Source organism: Schistocerca cancellata, chromosome 8 (assembly GCF_023864275.1).
Source record: "Schistocerca cancellata isolate TAMUIC-IGC-003103 chromosome 8, iqSchCanc2.1, whole genome shotgun sequence".
In the NCBI taxonomy this organism is placed as follows: Eukaryota; Metazoa; Arthropoda; class Insecta; order Orthoptera; family Acrididae; genus Schistocerca; species Schistocerca cancellata.
This window is the reverse complement of record NC_064633.1, coordinates 289,156,873-289,176,313: the sequence shown is the minus strand read 5'-3', so window position 1 is coordinate 289,176,313 and position 19,441 is coordinate 289,156,873. Positions and strand designations below refer to the sequence as shown.

Sequence of the window (19,441 nt, the reverse complement as noted above, 5' to 3'; positions counted from 1 at the left end):
ATTCTTGTACCAGCCTCTTCATCTCAGAGTAGCTGTAGCATCTTAAGTCCTTAATTATTTGTCAGGTGTACTTCAACCGCTGTTTTCCATGCGGTTTTTACGCTCTATAGCTCTAATACCAAACAGACAATTCCCTGACGTCTTAACTCATGTCCTGTCATACCGTCCTTTTATTTGTCGGTGTTTTCCATGTTTTTCTTCCTTCGCCGAGTCTGCGGAGGACCTCCTCATTCCTTCCCATTTAATCTACCAAAATCTAAACATCCTGCTACAGCACCACATCTCTAAACTCTCCGATGCTCTTTCTTTCCGATTTTCCCTCAGTCCATGATTCACTACCATACAATACACTGTACAAAACTTACATTCTCAGAAACTTCTACCGCAGATTAAATAATAAGTTTGATGTTCGACAGTACCAGCCTGCGTTTTATGCCGCCTTCCTTCGTGTATCATGGGTTGTTATGCTTCCAAGCTGGCAGAATTCCCTAATTACCTTTATTTCGTGATCCACAATTTTGATGTTAGGTTTGTCGCTCATCTCAGTTGTGGTGCTTATCATTACTTTCGTCTTTCTCCGATTTACACTCAGTCCGTATTCTTCCCTAAGTAGGCTGATCAGTCCATTCATCATATCCTGTAATTATTTTTCATTCTCACTGAGTATAGCCCTGTCATAAGCGAAATTTATCACTTATAACCCTTCTGCCACTAATTGTAATCCCACTATTGAAGCTTAGTTTTGTTTGAGTCATTGCTTTTTCGATACACAGATTCAACAGTTGTGGCGAAAGTATATATCCCTGTTTTACTTCCTCTTTAATCCAAGCATTTCGATTTTGGTCTTCCAGTCATATTGTGTCTTGTTGGTTCTAGTACGTTTTCTGAATTACCTGTCTTAAACTCTGACTCTTAAATTACATCCCCAATATCTTCCATATCGTCTTCAATTTCTCCTCCAATCACGCTATCAAAGAAGTCCTTCCCCTCATAAAGACCTTCTATGTAATCTTTCCATCTGCGTTATACAGTAGGATAGCCATTTCTCTTACTACTACGGTCCCTGTTTCTGCATTTCCAAGGGCAGTTTAGACTTTTCTGTGTACTGGCTCAGTCTTTATGATGATCGATTGTTTATCAATTACTTCACACATTTCACCTGGCCTTCTGCGCAGTTCCTACTCATTTCATGCCCAAGTGTACTCCTGAGTTTCCTTGGGCATTTTTGCACTTCTTTCTTTTGTCCATCATTGTTTTCAGTTATCCAAGTTTCTTCGCAGTGCTCATTCATTTACTGTCATTGCTGTTTTAGAAGTACCCATTCCTCTTCAAGTGAACTGCATACTGAGGTGTTCATTGTCACACATCATTCCTCTTTATTTCAGTATCCTACTTCTTTTCACATTTTTTTTCAACACAGGTCTATTGAACTTCAACAATCTCTTCATAAATGCAGAAGTGTAATCCGAATCTTCATCTGACGCTGGTTCCAACACAAAATCTAGTATCTGTGTTATTAATCTCTGTCTGACTATGATGTAATCCAGCTGGATGCTTCCAGTGTCTTTCATATTTTTCGAAGCATAGTTCGTGCTCTTGCGATTTTTGGAAACTGTATTCTGGCTCAAATTTATTTCTTGACCCACCTACACATCTCTCCAAATCCTACTACAAAACTTATATTCTCCGTTAATTCTTCTATTCATTCCCTAATACCTGTTCCAATCCTCAAGGTTATTACACTATTATGTACTTTTACATGCTGAATTGCCTGTTCAGTATCCTAAGATACATTTCCTGCCTCTTGGTCTGTTGCTCGGTAGGTCAGCACACATGTCTCTTCTGATTGTGTTGGGTTGCTGTCGATTCTGACAAGAACTACCCATCCACTGAATGGTCAGCATTAATTCACTTCCTGTTCTACTTTTCTATTCATACAGAATTCTATTTCCATTATACTATTTTCTGCTGCTGTTGATACTACCCTATGTTCGTTTCACCATATGTCCTGATCTTCTATCCATTTCGCTTCACAGTCTCCCACTTTACCTACACAGAACCTTGACATTCCTCTCACCAGATTTGCTAGCTTCCCTACCACATTCAAACCTCCGAATTCAACGTGTGTTATTATTTCTTTGGGTATTCAATATTTTTCTCACAGATACACTCCCCACCCAAAGATCTGAAAGGTGGACTAAGCAGAATATTTTGTCAATAGAGAGATCATAATCACACTTTTCAATTACAGTCCACATGTCCTATGGATACTGAGTGTCTTTAATTCAGTGATTTCCATTGCCTTATGTATCCATATGCCATTTGTCAATGCTCTGGGCAAAAACTGCCCTCATATTCCGTCCACTTCCCCACCATCTTTGACAAAGCCATTGTCACATCCAGGGTGACTTTTTATACCGGTATTCTTCAGCCGCTGTAATTCCCAATTTTTAACTGTTGGCTAATATTCTATGTTAAAAATATAATAATATTTGAAAACAGTACTAAACTGTCTCAGTTTCAGTTGCAGTAATTATTAATATCCTTTTTACAATACAATAACAACAGTATGACAACTTCACAACTCTCATTAGCAACGTAGTTATTTCTCTGGCAATTACCTCTCTGTATTCCTAATAATGTTTTGGTAAGCATGATTTTATGTAACAAAGTTACATTGTGGGTTTGGCAGATACAGACCTTGAGGACGAGCAGTTGTTTTTAATTGAACAACTGCCTGGATGTGTACATATCTCTCAGCATAATAATAATAATGGATTTGGTTTCTATCATTACTTTAGGGAAGACTGAAACTTCTGAGAAGTGACAACATGTCAGTAACATGTTTAATGGAGTCTTATAACTGCACTGTTTTCACAGATATCTTCCAAAATCCAAAAATCGCCTCGTTTATTCAGTTGCATCTGACGTTTATGAGTGCACTACTGCTGCACTAAGTACCAGATGAAATTTTCTGTTTTCCTTTTTTTCAGTGTTATAACTGGTTTCATATGGAATGCCATGGATTCCTTTCCTGTGCCATCCTCTTCGTTTCAGAGAACCATTTGCAACCTACATCCTCAATCATTTGTTAACTGTATTCTAAACTCTGTCTTCCTCCACAGTTTTTGCCCTCTACAGAATCCTCTAGTACTGTGAAAGTCATTCACGGACTTTTATGGAACCTATTTAAGAGCAAACTTGTGAAAAAAAAGTAGAATGTAATATGACTAGCTGTTGAGAATCTATACTAGTTAATAACTTGTATTGACTTCAAGCTAAAGGAATTGACAGTTAACTACCAAAATATATTAATACATTGTCTCTGAAAAATAATCCCGAACCTCACTGAAAAAAAAATAAATTGAATGATCTTTAAGACCAGATGTAAGAACATTGTCATTGGAAGAAAAAAGAACCTGTTTTCTATTTGGTAAGCTCACGTTGTCCTCCACTTTAGCTAAATGTCCAACTGTTACAAAGCATTTCCTAACTTGAAACTCAAGAGAAAAATTCAGCTGGGAAAATGGAAAAAAAAATTTCTGCTTCTGGACCCAACAGCCAAACGTTGAGGGCAAAATTAAAACAACATATGAAAAAAAATCTAGTGGCAGTCTTGTTGGCACAAAATACCAAAATACTCGGAATATATGTTTTACTAGAACTGAAAGCAGAGTAACGCAATAATTACGCGCAGTTCCGATTATAGGTGGAATACTAACAAGAAAATCACTGAAACTCAGTATTTTGCAAGTACCCTGAAGAAAAATGGTGCTAGTGATGCATAAACGTGTTCTTGTAAAAGTGCATTCATTAGTGGAAACTTTGATTTTATCCACAAAGACGTGAGGTCGTGGTTGTTAACTCAAAGTAAAAATGACCGCTCAATCACAAACTTAGTTCAAAAATACTGAAATTTACGCGCTTTGAACGTGAAGCTTTCATTATCAAAATATGTGTACAACAATATTAAAAAGCGATTAGGCTAAAGAACAATGACGTAACGTGGTCACTTACCTTGCAACCACATTTTCTTAAAATGCTGATTCACATTACCCTCAATTGTAAAAAGGGACAAAAATGAAATGGTTTTTGTTATAAACATTGGCATGCTCACTGTAATGGATACCTGTGTGTGTAAAAGCCACACCCAGGGGACAAACACGGAAGCACCTACAGTTAGCCCTTCATGATAACAAACATGACAAAGAGATACTAAAGAAAATAGATACTATCTAACCTTGCCATGAAGCTCAGATATTCAGATACTGTAAAGAATAGAACACCCAAAATGTTTCCAAAAATTTATTTGTGTCATCTGTCAGGTGTTTAGTTGATGTACAGGTATCATACTAAAAATAAGTAAAGTTCAGTCACATAAAATGGAAAACATGATTTTTACTGAAAACAACTATTCTGTTACACACTTAAAGCTTCCTTTACTTCTCTACATAAAAATCTTCTATTTTCCAACATATGCCATGTCTGGTTATGAGCTTCAGAATCCCGATGCTATGCTCTTGTGCGTGACGTTCATTAAGGAAGACAAATCTGTGCAAACCTCTATAATAACTATCTATGAAAACTATGGTCAGACTCCAAAACAGGGGGTAAGAATTCCTTTCTGGAGGTATACTGTTTCCCCACGACAATGCCCGCCCCCACACTGTTGCTGTATCTGAAGAATTGTTGGATCAAATTTGACGGGAGTTTTTGACTATCCACTGTCTACTATGGACCTTGTACCTAGCGATTACCACCTTTTTCTTCTAAACTGAAACAATTTTTCTAAACGTTTCAGAAATAATGAAGAGTAAGAGATTGCAATGAACACTTGGCTACATGAAATGGTAGCAGAATAGAATAACCTGGTAAATCTAAGCTCATGTCAGATATGACTAACGTTTGAATGTAGGAAGTGAGTTTTTAGGAAGTGAATGAAGTTTCATGCATGTGACAGATTTGTCTTTTCCAACAAATAGTGTGTTTTTCATTTTCTGTTATGTTTTACAACAGTTTAAACCGAACTGTCCTACGACTCGAGGAAATCCATTAAGAGATATACAAATTAAATTCGAATAAAGTAATTCCCAATGGATAGTGAAATACAATTTATTATTAATGGTTGCTAACATATAACTACATATATTTTGATTTTCTATGTTAACCTGCAGGCATACCTAGATGTGAGGCCACCGTGAAAGTATTTTGGACGCTGATTAAGCTAAGGGCGCAGTGTAGGCCAAAAAATCCTCAAGAAGTCCGCGCCCAGTGCTATTCGCAAAACTGTCACTCGCCCCTTGTGTCAAGGAAAACGCAAGGCAGGCGAAATCAGCCAGAGAAATGTTTTGTTAAGTATGAGAAAGAAAAAAAGCAGCACTGGCACGTTGGTGTCATCCATCAACGGACAGACCATATGTGCTCTACATCAGAGATTGTTGTCTGCAGTACGTGTAACATCTTATGGCCAGAGTCACAGAACAGCATTTGTATGAGGAATGTACTTAAATTTAAGAATGTTCTAAAAGCTCAATAAATTCAGCAATAAGTAGTTGAGATAATCTTTCATTCTTCAGCAGTTTTACTAATCACCTTAACTTCCTCATTGACAGGAAGTCTGCATGTGGTGGGACATGTTAACAGTAACTCATTCTTGATTTCATTAAACAGTCCTGTACATTTACTGCTTCAAAAACTATCCCCAAAAATGTAAAATTCCTTTGATATTTGATTGAACATTTATATATGTTATAGCATTAACAATGGGGCTAGCTGTGTGAGCAAGTTTGTGGATTTCTATTTGAAACCTAAGTTGTGGAGTGTTTACATTCATGATAGAGGAATGTATATTTTCTGTAACACTGACAACAAGACAAAGTATTGACCTCCGTTATGAATTCAGCGGCTCCACAGTTTAGGTCCCAATGAGGATCACCTGATTAGACTATTAATTCAATGAATGACCCTTTAAATTCCATTACAAGAAGAATTTTATGTCTTAGAAGTTTCTGAATGTTTAAAAATTTATCTTTATTAATAAGATCAACGATAAATCTATTGCTAACATTTTCCACCATAAACTCAGACATTACCGTATCTGTTGATGAGGCCTGTGAGGTGACTAAGTCAAATTTTCTGAACTATAAATGATTATGTGAAGACGAAAAGTTCGATTTTATTCCACATTTAGATCCCATTCTTAAACTAACTACTTTTCTTTCAATAATACATTTTGCAAAGAAAAACATAGTTGGGCTACGGGCTCCAGGGTATCTGGAATCTTAGCGTACATTGTCATGAATCACCTAGAAAAAGAATACCCATTAGTTCACCGTGTCCTGTGGATGACATATTACACTACAAGAGCAACGTTGAAGACAGGCTGTCGTTGTCTGGTGCAGGGGAAACGAAAGTTAATGGAACTCTAAATAAATATACTGAATTGGATGATAAAACTGATATTCCTGTGTAATAGGGGGAAAAAATAAACTGCAATTTCTCAATCCCCAATATCTATTGTCATCAAAATGTCCAAAAGCTTTCTTCCTTTCGATGTTTTATACAGCTTGTAATCTTCCAATTAGTTAGCAAGACAGATCGACTGAGCTGAAAATCATAAAACAGCAATCAGAGCTAATGTGTATAATGAAAATATACTGAACAAATTAATGCGCAAGAAACGGCGCTGGAATGTACATAATCCTACGCACAATGCTAAGAGATTCCAAGCTGCATATTTTGGTAGTGAATAACAGAAAGTAGATAACAATTTTAGGACTTTTAAGCTTGAATTCCCGTTTAAAATCTAAATCTAGGGTAAGGAACAATTCAAAAATGAGGTTCACCTGGTACCTACAAAATCCTGTGCAACATTGTAATGCAGACTACATGTTCCATACTTGTAGGATTTCCAGGTTGACGTATAAGGAACATAGGAACACTTTTCAGCTTAGTAATGTTGGAGTCTTCTGTGGTAACGCATATTCATGAAACTAGCCTTCCTGTGTTGGAAACTGCAGATCTCGAAACTCTGGATATGCAAGGTACGGGTACGTAAGTAGCTCTACCATCACAATTTCAGATTACTAATAGGCATGGAATGAAAAATCAAAATAGGTTAAGAGAACACAAATAGCCTCATCAAAATCTTTGTACACCTGTTTAAATGTTCATCATTGTTGAGTGACATTAATTGACGTTATAACTTGACATTATTCTTCTTGGGATTTTAATTTATGGCCTTCCCAGGAATGGGGTCATTCATTAACTTTGTTCTTTGGTGTCTCTTAGATTTTCTGTTTGCTAACACGATTGCTATCACCCTATGTAATATCAGTCTTTTGGGAGTGTTTCTGATAAAGGTATGTAGGTCCTGTGCATTAGAGTGACATTGCCAATACTCAGGTTGACAGATACTATTTCACTGTAGTCTCTCATCGGTTGACAGCGTTGAGGAGGTACATATTATGAAGAAATGGTTGCAAGGGAACCGAGCGCAGTATTTTACTGTTGTTAATAATATTTTACCTTCTTAACTTCTAGAGACTTATAAACATTCTGATGTTGTAGGCATGACCTGTGAAACACCCAAAAATCAGAGTATTTTTCACAGTAAATAGGTGTCTTAACCGAAATTTTAACTTTGCTTAACTGAAACTACATGCACTGTAGAGTATGACATAAAAAGTCATTGTTATATGTAGAGCATTAATGGCACTCATCTACTTTAATTGTATACTTGGTAGTACCATTGTCATAACTCAGATATTGTTTTTGATATCGGAAAGTATAATGGTGCTTATCTCGTTCCCAATACTATGGCTTACACTATAAATGTATGCAATCAAATTTGACTTCGATACCAAAAATGTTCATATGTTGTGACCCAATAGAACTTTTCCTTTATATGATTTGTGGTTTGGTTAATTCAGCCTCCCACGTCAGGACATTTTGGTTAAAGCAGCATGGAATACACAGCTGAAATTAACTTATTCCACATACATAAAAATCGCAGATGTCAAATTCACATTATAATTCAAACACAGAGGCATAAATCTCAGGTTTGTCGTTAGATGCTGTTTACTCGGACCACCATATGATTCTGTCTATGATTGTCACTGTTCATTATTGCATACACAGTTCTTTATATTGTGATGTTGACTTACAGTTTCAGTATTAACCCATACCAATTTGACTTACAGTTACGGTATTAAATCACACCAATGTGGCTAATATTGAAGCAATATATTTTTTTAAAATTTCGTTACTTCCTGAAAATCTAATTACTAACACAATAACTGAAAAGATTATCGAATGATGAAAGAAATGAAATTAACATTTTGCTATCAGTGACACACAATCCACCTATTAACCCTTTCAGTCATGGCGTCCTCTTATAAGAACATACCGAATATTTTCTTTCTTTTTTTCTTTTTTTTGGTCATCAGTCTACTGACTGGTTTGATGCGACCCACCACGAATTCCTTTCCTGTGCTAACCTCACTGGTTATTTTACTGCCTAGGTAGCAGAATTCTTTAACTTTATTGACTTCGTGACCATCAATCCTGATGTTAAGTTTCTCGCTGTTCTCATTTCTACTACTTCTCATTACCTTCGTCTTTCTCCGATTTACTCTAAAACCATACTGTGTACTCATTAGACTGTTCATTCCGTTCAGCAGATCATTTAATTCTTCTTCACTTTCACTCAGGATAGCAATGTCATCAGCGAATCGTATCATTGATATCATTTCACCTTGTATTTTAATTCCACTCCTGAACCTTTCTTTTACTTCCATCATTGCTTCCTCGATGTACAGATTGAAGAGTAGGGGCGAAAGGCTACAGCCTTGTCTTACACCCTTCTTAATACGAGCACTTCGTTCTTGATCGTCCACTCTTATTATTCCCTCTTGGTTGTTGTACATATTGTATATGACCCGTCTCTCCCTATAGCTTACCCCTACTTCTTTCAGAATCACGAACGGCTTGCACCATTTTATATTGTCGAACGCTTTTTCCAGGTCGACAAATCCTAAGAAAGTGTCTTGATTTTTCTTTAGCCTTGCTTCCATTATTAGCCGTAACGTCAGAATTGCCTCTCTCGTCCCTTTACTTTTCCTAACGCCAAACTGATCGTCACCTAGCGCATTCTCAACTTTCTTTTCCATTCTTCTGTATATTATTCTTGTAAGCAGCTTCGATGCACGAGCTGTTAAGGTGATTTTGCGATGATTCTCGCACTTGTCAGCTTTTGCGTCTTCGGAATTGTGTGGATGATGCTTTTCCGAAAGTCAGATTGTACATCGCCAGACTCATATATTCTACACACCAACGTGAATAGTCGTTTTGTTGCCACTTCCCCCAATGATTTTAGAAATTCTGATGGAATGTTATCTATCCCTTCTGCCTTATTTGACCGTAAGTCCACCAAAGCTCTTTTAAATTCCGATTCTAATACTGGATCCCCTATCTCTTCTAAATCGACTCCTGTTTCTTCTACTGTTACATCAGACGAATCTTCACCCTCCTAGAGGCTTTCAATGTATTCTTTCCACCTATCTGCTCTCTCCTCTGCATTTAACAATGGAATTACCGTTGCACTCTTAATGTTACCACCGTTGCTTTTAATGTCACCGAAGGTTGATTTGACTTTCCTGTATGCTGAATCTGTCCTTCCGACAATCGTATCTTTTTCGATGTCTTCACATTTTTCCTGCAGCCATTTCGTCTTAGCTTCCCTGCACTTCCTATTTATTTCATTCCTCAGCGACATGTATTTCTGTATTCCTGATTTTCCAGGAACATGTTTGTACTTCCTCCTTTCATCAATCAACTGAAGTATTTCTTCTGTTACCCATAGTTTCTTCGCAGCTACCTTCTTTGTGCCTATGTTTTCCTTCCCAACTTCTGTGATGGCTCTTTTTAGAGATGTCCATTCCTCTTCAACTGTAATGCCTACTGCGTTATTCCTTATTGCTGTATCTATAGCGTTAGAGAACTTCAAACGTATCTCGTCTTTCCTTAGTACTTCCGTATCCCACTCCTTTGCGTATTGATTCTTCCTGACTAATGTCTTGAACTTCAGCCTACTCTTCATCTCTACTATATTGTGATCTGGGTACGCCTTACAATCCAGTATCTGATTTCGGAATCTCTGTCTGACCATGATGTAATCTAATTGAAATCTTCCCGTATCTCCCGGCCTTTTCCAAGTATACTTCCTCCTCTTGTGATTCTTGAACAGGGTATTCGCTATTACTAGCTGAAACTTGTTACAGAACTCAATTAGTCTTTCTCCTCTTTCATTCCTTGTCCCAAGCCCATATTCTCCTGTAACCTTTTCTTCTACTCCTTCCCCTACAACTGCATTCCAGTCGCCCATGACTATTAGATTTTCGTCCCCCTTTACATACTGCATTACCCTTTCAATATCCTCATACACTTTCTTTATCTGTTCATCTTCAGCTTGCGACGTCGGCATGTATACCTGAACTATCGTTGTCGGTGTTGGTCTGCTGTCGATTCTGATTAGATCAACCCGGTCACTGAACTGTTCACAGTAACACACCCTCTGCGCTACCTTCCCATTCATAACGAATCCTGCCGGCCGCGATGGCCTTGCGGTTCTGGCGCTGCAGTCCGGAACCGCGGGACTGCTATGGTCGCAGGTTAGAATTCTGCCTCTGGCATGGGTGTGTGTGATGTCCTTAGGTTAGTTAGGTTTAAATAGTTCTACGTTCTAGGGGACTTATGACCTAAGATGTTGAGTCCCATAGTGCTCAGAGCCATTTGAACCATTTGAATCATAACAAATCCTACACCTGTTATACCATTTCTGCTGCTGTTGATATTACCTGATACTCATCTGACCAGAAATCCTTGTCTTCCTTCCACTTCACTTCACTGACCCCTACTATATCTAGATTGAGCCTTTGCATTTCCCTTTTCAGATGCCGGCCGGTGTGGCCGTGCGGTTAAAGGCGCTTCAGTCTGGAACCGCGTGACCGCTACGGTCGCAGGTTCGAATCCTGCCTCGGGCATGGATGTGTTTGACGTCCTTAGGTTAGTTAGGTTTAATTAGTTCTAAGTTCTAGGCGACTGATGACCTCAGAAGTTGAGTCGCATAGTGCTCAGAGCCATTTGAACCATTTGAAACCTTTTCAGATTTTCTAGTTTCCCTACCACGTTCAAGCTTCTGACATTCCACGCCCAGACTCGTAGAACGTTATCCTTTCGATAATTATTCAATCTTTTTCTCATGGTAACCTCCCCCTTTGCAGTCCCCTCCCGGAGATCCAAATGGGGGACTATTCCGGAATCTGTTGCCAATGGAGAGATCATCATGACACTTCTTCAAATACAGGCCACATGTCCTGTGGATACACGTTACGTGTCTTTAATGCAGTGGTTTCCATTGCCTTCTGCATCGTCATGTCGTTGATCATTGCTGATTCTTCCGCCTTTAGGGGCAATTTCCCACCCCTAGGACAAGAGAGTGCCCTGAACCTCTATCCGCTCCTCCACCCTCTTTGACAAGACCGTTGGCAGAATGAGGCTGACTTCTTATGCCGGAAGTCTTCGGCCGCCAATGCTGATTATTTATCATATTTTAGGCAGTGGCGGGGATCGAACCCGGGACCGAAGACGTTTTGATTATGAACCAAAGACGCTACCGCTAGACCACGGGTATGATATTTACTTAGTACATTAAAATTCGTTCAATTTTACCATTTGTGAATGTTGTCCTCATATTGTCACAAGCAGAGACTTTATTTCAGAACATTGTCGACATCTCCCATCTGTGTTACCACAAAACAAAACTGAATGCGGACAGTCACATTTACACCCCACAGTAATCTTATGTTCCATCACTCTGTTAATATCCTCTGAGTTTAGGTAAAAAAAAAAATCATTTGTTCGTGGAAGGGGGTATTTTTGATTTTGAAAGCTAAAGGTGTCTTTCAGAACGAAAGATGACATATTTATAACTTTATACATGTCTCCAAATGGGGACATTGTGATTGAAAGGCTGTAATACCACGGAAATTTAGGACAATATTTCACTGTCATTTTAGTCATCTTACGCTGATTTCACTGTGCCCTGAGTCTAAGACAGACCACTTACAGAAGAAGTAGTTACAGAGCTCCTTAATTCATCTGAAACTGACGATCAATCAGATTATCCTGGCGATAATTTTGAACAAGAGGACAATGGTGGAAGTAATGTTAGTCATTTTATACCATATGGTCTACTGTAAGCTGAGTAGTCTAGACGCAAAGCCCGCTAACTGCATGATAAGTGACACTGAGATAATACGAAACTCTTCCCATCCAAACGACAATGCATTGGCAGCGAGAATGTTATTCTTACGTACGAATTTGTTACAGCGCAGCCAGCCTAAAGCTGAATAAGAAAAATACCCATTCTAATCGTAACAGACTGGAAGGTGGCTTTCAATGTCTAGATTGGTCAGTCTGATGTCTGTTCACGTGCTTTCCGTCCGTCCGGCGACACCCACGCCAATTGGGCATTCAGCGGGCTTTGCATCCTAAGACAACATGCAGTTACTGCTTTGGAAATCGAACACGATTTGCGACAACTGTTTGTTCATGCTATTGACATTGCATGTGTAAATCTACGGAGTGAGTACAAGAAAAATATATCCGAATTAGGTGTTCCTAAAAATTAGACACATGATTTGCTTCACCTTAGGGCAACTGTGGTCAAAGTAGTAACAGAAATAGACAAGGCAGCTGCCGGGAAAAGGGGGTGTCCCGCTTCTGAGAGTCCAATGCCATCTCCAAGTACACTCCTGGAAATGGAAAAAAGAACACATTGACACCGGTGTGTCAGACCCACCATACTTGCTCCGGACACTGCGTGAGGGCTGTACAAGCAATGATCACACGCACGGCACAGCAGACACACCAGGAACCGCGGTGTTGGCCGTCGAATGGCGCTAGCTGCGCAGCATTTGTGCACCGCCGCCGTCGGTGTCAGCCAGTTTGCCGTGGCATACGGAGCTCCTTCGCAGTCTTTAACACTGGTAGCATGCCGCGACAGCGTGGACGTGAACCGTATGTGCAGTTGACGGACTTTGAGCGAGGGCGTATAGTGGGCATGCGCGAGGCCGGGTGGATGTACCGCCGAATTGCTCAACACGTGGGGCGTGATGTCTCCACAGTACATCGATGTTGTCGCCAGTGGTCGGCGGAAGGTGCACGTGCCCGTCGACCTGGGACCGGACCGCAGCGACGCACGGATGCACGCCAAGACCGTAGGATCCTACGCAGTGCCGCAGGGGACCGCACCGCCACTTCCCAGCAAATTAGGGACACTGTTGCTCCTGGGGTATCGGTGAGGACCATTCGCAACTGTCTCCATGAAGCTGGGCTACGGTCCCGCACACCGTTAGGCCGTCTTCCGCTCACGCCCCAACATCGTGGAGCCCGCCTCCAGTGGTGTCGCGACAGGCGTGAATGGAAGGACGAATGGAGACGTGTCGTCTTCAGCGATGAGAGTCGCTTCTGCCTTGGTGCCAATGATGGTCGTATGCGTGTTTGGCGCCGTGCAGGTGAGCGCCACAATCAGGACTGCATACGACCGAGGCACACAGGGCCAACACCCGGCATCATGGTGTGGGGAGCGATCTCCTACACTGGCCGTACACCACTGGTGATCGTCGAGGGGACACTGAAAGGTGCACGGTACATCCAAACCGTCATCGAACCCATCGTTCTACCATTCCTAGACCGGCAAGGGAACTTGCTGTTCCAACAGGACAATGCACGTCCGCATGTATCCCGTGCCACCCAACGTGCTCTAGAAGGTGTAAGTCAATTACCCTGGCCAGCAAGATCTCCGGATCTGTCCCCCATTGAGCATGTTTGGGGACTGGATGAAGCGTCGTCTCACGCGATCTGCACGTCCAGCACGAACGCTGGTCCAACTGAGGCGCCAGGTGGAAATGGCATGGCAAGCCGTTCCACAGGACTACATCCAGCATCTCTACGATCGTCTCCATGGGAGAATAGCAGCCTGCATTGCTGCGAAAGGTGGATATACACTGTACTAGTGCCGACATTGTGCATGCTCTGTTGCCTGTGTCTATGTGCCTGTGGTTCTGTCAGTGTGATCATGTGATGTATCTGACCCCAGGAATGTGTCAATAAAGTTTCCCCTTCCTGGGACAATGAATTCACGGTGTTCTTATTTCAATTTCCAGGAGTGTACTTCAAAACGTGTCAGTGCGGAAGTTCGTCCAGAAGCTGATGTTCGTTTCTTTAACGTTGGACATCTTCCTGTGATCAGTGACAAAAAATCATTCGACAGGTGCAAGAAGCCGGGTTGCAATGGCAAAAGCCATGTTTAATTGTGTAAAATGTAGCATTAACCTATGTCTGGAAAAAAAAATTTCTATGATTATCATTCTTCACAAGTGTAAAACCATAGTTTATTTATATGATCATTAAGTAATCTTTGTGTAATTTATGTGAAATAAAATCAAATAAAATACTTTGAGTTTTCGACTTATACTGCACCCACTTGAACACAATGTCCTCATTTGGGGACGCGTTGTATCCCACCTTGGGGAGCACCTCGTAAATTTTATAAATTTGAAAAATCATAATGAATTTCGAAGAACTGAATAGCAAAGCCATGACCTTTTTTCAGGAAAAAAATAACTCATGACCGAAAGGGTTAATGCAAGGCAGCTTCAATGTGAGAGTGTTATCAGACGAAGTTGTTGAGACAGTAGGGAGCTGGTTGGGGAGTAAGATGGTGCTGCTACAGCAAAATTGTGTTTACTTGAACAGTAGTTAATTAGCGTAAGCAACTGAGCACTTTTTAATTAGTACAATACACATATTAATAATAGGAACACTGATGTGTAGTAAATAAGGCGGTCAAACCCAAGGTGCACCACGTGATGAAATACATTTCTTAAACTGCATGGATGGGGCGATAAAGGAAGACAAAAATCACCAGATATTGGTGAATCCTAAATAAAAGCTCCTTTTTTCTATCAAAAGAATTGAATGTACTAAGCAGCTGCAGCAAGAACTATTAATAGCCATGAAACATTGCTTGTTAACAAACAATTACATACACAGGGAACATCCGTCGATAACTGAGCGCCAAGAATCTCACGTGTTCACGGCTTAGGGGCGTACTGCGAATTCTACATTCCATCGCATTTCATCCATTCCACATTTTGCTCCAGCAGCAAGTTTTCCAAATGGTGTCTCCAAAAATGACAAGGTTATGTGGCGTTTCTGTGCCTGATTTGGTTTGCAGATGAACTACAGTTGACGGATCAAGGACAGCTTTACCCTCGCAACATGCTCTACCGGTCAGTTGATAATCCACATTAGCAGAGAGAGGTGGGTAAACAGCGACACTGCTTTGTCAATGACTGGTGCAGGCTTTTCAGAAGTCGAATCATCTGAAACTGTTTTGTTGGTAGCCACAAGTAAACAGAGTTTGACATGTGCCCTGATATAGTTACTGAAAAACAGCTGATTGGACATAACACTGTCCAAGCTGTACCAACGTGACACATTCCTCATTTATTCCATTTAGATATTTACAGACTTTCCTAACAATAGCCGGCCGGTATGGCCGTGCGGCTCTAGGCGCTTCAGTCTGGAACCGCGTGACCGCTACGGTCGCAGGTTCGAATCCTGCCTCGGGCGTGGATGTGTGTGATGTCCTTAGGCTAGTTAAGTTTAAGAAGTTCTAAGTTCTAGAGGGCTGATGACCACAGATGTTAAGTCCAATAGTGCTCAGAGCCATTTATCTTAACAATATATTTGGATGTCGCTTGTCTTGTAGTTCAGGAAACACAAAATAGCCGGCCCATTCACCAGACTTGTCTGCAGCTATATCTGTGCAGATAATTAGAACCAGACGTCTACAAGGAAATGCTGGCCACTCCCAAGGACACGAAATGCCGTGTAGCACAGGATAGTGGTCTGATGAAACCAGATGAAATTTAACGTTGCGGTATTGTGTCTTGAGGATGTTTCAGACAACGATTAGTTTGTATTTAGGAAAGCTGAAGATATAGACAGGCAATTCTGGCGTTGACGTTGATAAGGGAAACACGACTACAGAAACATCAAGACCGGTTCATAGGACTTGTTGACCTAGAAAAAACTTTCGGCAATGTCCAATGGTGAAAGATTTTTGAAACTCTAAGAAAAATAGAGGTAAGCTGTAGAGAAGGATGGGTAATTTGCAGAATGAGGGAATAGTAAGGGTGGAACATCAAGGACGAAGTGCTTGGGTTAAAAAGGGTGTAACGCAGGGACTGACTTTCCTGACATTAGAGAGAAATGTAGAGGGCAAATATTAATTAGGAAGAGAGAGATTGGAATAAATCCAGCTAATCCAGGTTTCAAGTGCTACTTTGAGATGAACAGATTGGCACGCGAGAGGTATCAGGGGCGGACAGCATCAAACCAGTCAGGATACTAATGACTGAAAAACGAAAAAAAAATAAGTCTCTGGAATCATTTGATAACATACACCAGTGGTAAAACTCAATATAATGAGCACTAGAAATGACAGAAAAGATAACCGTTCCCTGGTTTCGTGTTTGTTTACATTAGTGCATTATGACAGATATCAGTGTGAACTCTTCTTCCCGATGGCTGGACCGTGATTTCAGGGGCTAATATCTTGTTACAATCCTATGTCGTTGAAGTACCCTTCGAAGCATTCTTTCTATACAACAGAGAAAGTATAAACTTAACTTTTAAGAAGTAAAAGTCAGTTTTGTAATTAGGCACAGATAAACAGTAGCAATTACTTGTGGATGTAAGAAAAGTTTCCACATTGACCACTTTAAGTTATCAAATAACGCTCTGTATGACTTTAGGTTGGCACCTCTTAAATTGCTCGTTCCGTTTAGGGAAGTCGCAGTGCTATAAAACTGTAGCGAAATTCAGGAGCGCCTGCAATGGATCGAGGCGTGGTGCAGGGATAATTTAATGTGTTGTACATAAGTAGAAAGATACTTTACAGTGTTATTACACAGTTACTGGAAATAATTACGTGTCGTAAGTCTCGTTGAATGTGCTTGCAGAATGACTTGAAGTGGAACGACCACATGAAACTATTTATAGCTGGTCCCTCGTTGATTAACATTGGAAGAATCCTCAGGAAGTGCAGTACGTCCACAAGAGTTAGCTCAAGCAACACTGGTTCTAGCTGTACTTGATTCCTCCTCGCCAATATATACGTTAGATACAAGTGAAAGCGACATAAAGAAGATCGAAAGGAGAGCAGTTGGTTTTCTTGCGTTTTCACTTAATAAGCGACACATGGACACAGAGATGCTCATCTGATTCGCATGGGGTTACGGTACTTTAAAGTGAGTGACTGTTGAAATTCAGGAAGCATTTGTTCGTTAAAGAGTCAAACCAATGCACTGCTTCATCCTTTAGATCTCTAATGGAAAGAGGTTCACGGTAAAGTTACACGGACTTCAACACGTTCAGGGGCCATGTGATACTGGAACAGGAAACAAACTGAAGTGACATTAAATGGAAAAAGTCCTCCCTGCCACACACTGTGGAAAGTGCAGTATAGACGTTTGTTTAGAGCAGAGGAAGCCACTGTACTTAGCTTCGAGAGCTGCAAACTTCCAGAAGTAATTCCAAGCGAGCCGAGAGACTAGCAGTCAACACGAATGATAAAAATTTATATTTTCTTAACGAAGAAAAATTATTAAAACCAGTGATGTTGAAGAATAATTCATTAAATAGGTAACTTAATTTTCTGATATGTTTTTCGAGTGTTATACTTGCTGTGAGCTGAATCGAAATCTCGTTGATAATGGTGAAGCAGTTTTATGCAAGTCAACTTAAATATTTATCTGTTGATGTAGGTTGATATTTGGATTTAATTAACTTGAGTGTTGACTACAGTGATTCACACATTGGTGGTCCAAAAATTATTGTACCCGGACACAATAGTTTGCTAGAGGGTATTATACTTCTGGAATCTAGTTCGCCGGCCGGGGTGGCCGATCGGTTCTAGGCGCTACAGTCTGTAAGCTCGTGACCGCTACGGTCGTACGTTCGAATGCTGCCTCGGGCATGGATAAGTGTGATGTCCTTAGGTTAGTTAGATTTAAATAGTTCTAAGTTCTAGGAGACTGATGACCTCAGAAGTTGAGTCCCATAGTGCTCAGAGCCTTTTTTTAATCTAGTTCCAAAATTAAATACCTGAAGATGTAGTTCGCTTCAGTCTTTTCTTTTGCTGTGAAACAAGTCAGATATTCCTCACATACAAAAACTTAACGGACTTTTCAATAATAAAAATGACGAACTTTGCGTCACTATAACAGCCATTTATTTGTTTAGAGAGGTAAGACATTTTACTAATTCTATGTTAACGCCTGAAGATAAAGGTAAATTTCAATAATTTTGCTCAGACTTTTGTCATCAGATAATGTTCTTTCTGAAAGTCATAACAAACAATTTTCATTTGTTATGGAAGCTTAACGGGAAACTCCAGCCAAAAATTTAACTGTTCTTTTACTTTGTCGATTTGATCGAAAATTTAAAATCAATTGTATCTCGGAAACATGTACTAACATGCAAGCTTAGAAGAGGAGTTTTGGTGTTTAGTATGATTCTTAATGGTACTTGTGAAAACCAGCTTTTGGTAACCAGACCTTAATTTTCATATTACAGATTTTTTGCACACATTCACGGAATACTTTTCAACAGTTCTACGGGTTAATTTTATGAAAAATACTATTAACTTACATCCCTTATTTCTTTCAAGTTTCAAGCTTAAATTTGCTTTAACTACCACTACATAAATGTTATAATGAAACAGACCAACTACGTTAATATTAACGCACAGATGTATGCAAACACCTCAAGACTACTTCCTGCAAAAATATAATTAAGTTTGGCTAATATTTAGGATAAAAAACGTGAGATTAAAATTAGAGAAATAAACTTACATAGAAAAGGATTTTGTTAAAAAATGAATACTAATTCAAGATATATACCAGTCAAAATTCACCAGCACCAAACACTTACCTTTCCTGCACCCGTAAGTCTTATTATTCTTGTTATTTCAATACTAGGGTAACGTTTTTCTTGGCTTTTTTCTTCTCTGCGCAGCATTTTGTGGGCCGCTTGATCCGTCGTTCGTCTCTAAATAAGTAGATCTTCTTCTGAGAGGATACAGGAGATCTTGGGCACCTCCTTTCTTCAGTCTTCAAGCATACCACATTTAAATAATAAATTGCTTCAGCAAGACCAAAAAGCATCTTTTCCTTTCTTTTTCCCTTTGGGAGACTTGCGTTGAATGTGAGTGTACAAACTTTTGTTTGCATCTTGTGTCCCGCCTTCAGTTCATCTTGCTAGTAGTGCGTCAGGTGAAAGTGTCTGATAAACACTTACTCGACCACTT

The 19,441-nt window shown here is 39.9% G+C and overlaps 1 protein-coding gene across 1 annotated transcript in view; it reads left to right on the top strand.

The window, feature by feature from the left end:
- The window catches only part of LOC126095526 (head-specific guanylate cyclase-like), a gene marked incomplete at its 5' end in the record, with an annotated part of 536,532 nt that overhangs the window by 402,976 nt on the left and 114,115 nt on the right, over window positions 1-19,441 (top strand). The window lies entirely within an intron of this gene.